This window comes from Oncorhynchus tshawytscha, linkage group LG14, assembly GCF_018296145.1.
Source record: "Oncorhynchus tshawytscha isolate Ot180627B linkage group LG14, Otsh_v2.0, whole genome shotgun sequence".
In the NCBI taxonomy this organism is placed as follows: domain Eukaryota; kingdom Metazoa; phylum Chordata; class Actinopteri; order Salmoniformes; family Salmonidae; genus Oncorhynchus; species Oncorhynchus tshawytscha.
In genome coordinates, this window is record NC_056442.1 from 20,176,803 (window position 1) to 20,180,686 (window position 3,884).

At 42.6% G+C, this 3,884-nt stretch overlaps 1 long non-coding RNA gene across 1 annotated transcript; it reads left to right on the forward strand.

Annotated features, from left to right (window-relative positions):
- The first annotated feature begins 2,147 nt into the window (after nucleotides 1-2,147).
- On the forward strand, nucleotides 2,148-3,600 carry LOC112267544. Its single transcript, XR_006078739.1, has 4 exons — nucleotides 2,148-2,352; nucleotides 2,446-2,972; nucleotides 3,224-3,353; nucleotides 3,466-3,600. It is a non-coding gene; the product is annotated as an uncharacterized LOC112267544 (long non-coding RNA).
- Nucleotides 3,601-3,884: the final 284 nt, after the last annotated feature.

The following is a 3,884-nucleotide window of genomic DNA, read 5'->3' on the forward strand; positions in this document are numbered from 1 at the left end:
AAGGGGGGATACCTAGTCAGTTGTACAACTGAATGCCTTTAACTGAAAAGTGTCTTCCGCATTTAACCTAACCCAAAACACCAGTCTCAACGTCAACAGTGAAGAGGCGACTTCGGGATGCTGGCATTCTAGGCATAATCTTTTCTTTTTATTGGCCAGTCTGAGATACGACTTTTTCTTTGCAACTCTGCCTAGAAGGCCAGCACCTCTTCACTGTTGACATTGAGTTGAGACTGGTGTTTTGCAGGTACTATGTAATGAAACTGCCAGTTGAGGACTCTGTTTCTCAAACTAGACACACTAATGTACTTGTCCTCTTGCTCAGTTGTGCACTGGGGCCTCCCACTCCTCTTTCTATTCTGGTTAGAGCCAGTTTGCACTGTTCTGTGAAGGGAGTAATACACAGCATTTTACGAGATCTCCAGTTTCTTGGCAATTTCTCACATGGAATAGCCTTCATTTCTCAGAACAAGAATAGACTGATGAGTTTCAGAAGAAAGTTCTTTGTTTCTGGCCATTTATGGCATGTAATCGAACCCACAAATGCTGATGCTCCAGATACTCCAGATACTCAACTAGTCTAAAGAAGGCAAGTTTTATTGCTTCTTTAATCAGAACAACAATTTTCAGCTGTGATAACATAATTGAAAAGTGGTTTTCTAATGATCTATTAGCCTTTTAAAATGATAAACTTGGATTAGCTAACACAATGTGCCATTGGAACACAGGAGTGGTAGTTGCTGATAATCGGCCTCTGTACACCTATGTAGATATTCCATTAAAAATCAGCTGTTTCCAGCTACAATAGTCATTTACAACATTAACAATTATTTTAATGGACAAAATTATTTGCTTTCTTTCAAAAACAAATACATTTCTAAGTGACCCAAAACTTTTCAACAGTAGTTTATACATATATACATATATTTGCAAAAAATATATGGGGGATTGGAAGGGATGCAGACAATTACATTGATGGAAGCTACAATATATCTACAATATTAAAGCTGATCTACTTAAAATATATATATATAATAATTAAAAGAAAAAAACATTGCCAAATTTTTACGACATCCTAATATGGTAAAGTTGTTTCCTACTATACTGAACAAAAATATAAACGCAACACGTAAAGTGTTGGTCCCATTTTTCATGAGCTGAAACAAAAGATCCCAGAAATGTTCCATATGCACAAACATATTATTTCTCTCAATATTTATGCACAAATATTTGTTACATCCCTGTTAGTGAGCATTTCTCCTTTGCCAAGATAATCTATCCACCTGGACAGGTGTGGCATATCATGAAACTGATTAAACAGCATGATCATTACACAGCTGCACCTTGTGCAGGGGACAATTAAAGACCACTCTAAAATATGCAGTTTTGTCACACAGATGTCTCAAGTTTTGAGGGAGTGTGCAATTGGAATGTTGACTGCAGGAATGTCCAACAGAGCTGTTGCCAGAGAATTGTATGTTAATTTCTCTACCATTTGCCACCTCCAATGTCTTTTTTTCGAATTTGGCAGTACATCCAACCAGCCTCACAACCGCAGACCATGTGTAACCCCGCCAGCCCAGGACCTCCACATCTGGCTTCTTCACCTGCAGGATCATCTGGGGAGGAGGAGTGCTGAGGAGTATTTCTTTCTGTAAAAAGCCCTTTTGTGGGGAAAAACCTCATTCTGATTGGCTGGGCCTTCCAAGTGGGTGGGCCTATGCCCTCTCAGGCCCTCCCATAGCCTCTCCCCTGTCCAGTCATGTGAAATACATAGATTAGGCCCTATTGAATGTATTGCAAATGACTGATTTCCTTCTATGAAGTAACTCAGTAAAATCTTTGAAATTGTTGCATGTTGCATTGATATTTTTGTTCAGTATAATTATTTGCCTACTTTAGCAATGTCATCGTATTTCCATGTCACTCTAAGTTAGAGTAATTTAGATAAAACAGTCACATTAGCCACATTAGCCATGTTTAGGGCACAAATTAATATTGGATGCAGCTATGGTGGTACTAGCTAACTCATGTCTGACTACACCAGTGTTCTAACTAGCAGCAACAAACTCAAACCAACCCAGGTCCATAGCAAAACATGTCACAGTTGGTTGCAGAGTGTAGGGGCGTCACCGGCCTGAATCTAATCCAATCTGGAGGCAGTCAGTCTACATCTATAAAGCATAGAATTACCTTCCAAACAAGATTACGTTCTTTCTCGAGCTATGTTTATATTTGAGGTATGATGATAGTTGTTGACCGTGTTTTTTATTTTAGACAAAGTACACAGTTGGGGGCCAGACTGATCTCCTGGTCATGAATGGATTCCGGGACCTACCAGAAGGAGCAAAGGTGGGCATCATAACATATCCAGCGATGTGATTGCAATGGTTTAGCGACCTCCAAAAAATCATTTTATTCACTGTTCACTTGCTATTTTCACAGCTTGCCAGGCAAGACCTCCGAATCAAACTGCGCAATGCGACATAACTACCCTCGTGACACCTCCCCCATTGTCGCCAGTCTCCCTCGAATCCTATGTCAAGAACAGGCCCTCATGATGACACAGACGGCTTCATCAACAATGACAGGTGTTTTGTGAAAAGTTGTATTTAGAAAAAACCTGCTTGATAAACTAGTAGGCTAATTCCCTAGCCAAGCAGATACAACTAGCAGAGTCATGTTGGTTGTGAAGTGCAGTAGAAAAACACTGGCTGTTTATTATATCACCCTGTCACAGACTCTCCCGGTCGATAAGATTGCCTGCTGCAATTGTTCGAGAGCTGTCCGAACATGCAGCATAGAAAAGACCAGTAAGGGGGGTCCTTATTAGCATCATGCAGACAAGCCCTCGCTGTGAGCATTCCTATGAATGGAACAGTCAGCCATGTGTCGGGAAGTGTCCGGCCAGCGACCGTCCCCTGTCAACAGCAACAGTTTTCTCAAGCTCATCATTTGTACAAACACGGAAGGTAAACCACTTTGTTACTTTGATACCTTTGAGGACCCAATTGTGAAACAATTTATGCAAACGGACATTATTTGTTGCTTATTCTTTCTACTTCTTAGATGCATATAATGTCTAGAGCATAACCTAGCCTGGTGGAACCTGCCTGATCGAAGTGAATTAGAAAGGTGAATGCGGCGTTCAGCTTGGTTCCACCAGGCTAATGATAACCACCACTGATAACGTAATCTGTGTTGTGCGTGTGCAACGGCCCAGTATCTTTGGTGAGTGGCCAGGAGCTGACCTACGCTGCTATGTACATCAACGGGGCTCTGGCAAAGACCTCACCTCCAGCCTCGCCTCTTGCCTGCTCCCCAACGGTGGCCGACGGCGAGAACAGAATTAGGTAGGTTTTTAGGTAGCTCTGTTCAAACGTCAACATTAGCATATGTTTGTGTCAGATGTCACCGATCCCGAACTTCCACTGGTAATAGAACAGTGTGTGTACGTGTTCACAGATGCATGAGATGCGGAGAGACCGGGCACTCAACCCATCCACTCAACCCATCCACTCAACCCATCCACTCAACCCATCCACTCAACACATCCACTCAACACATCCACTCAACACATCCACTCAACCCATCCACTCAACACATCCATCCACATCCACCCATCCACTCAACACATCCACTCAACCCATCCACTCAACACATCCACTCAAAACATCCACTCAACCCATCCACTCAACCCATCCACTCAACCCATCCACTCAACACATCCACTCAACACATCCACTCAACCCATCCACTCAACACATCCACTCAACCCATCCACTCAACCCATCCACTCAACACATCCACTCAACCCATCCACTCAACCCATCCACTCAACACATCCACTCAACCCATCCACCCAACACATCCACAAGGAGGTG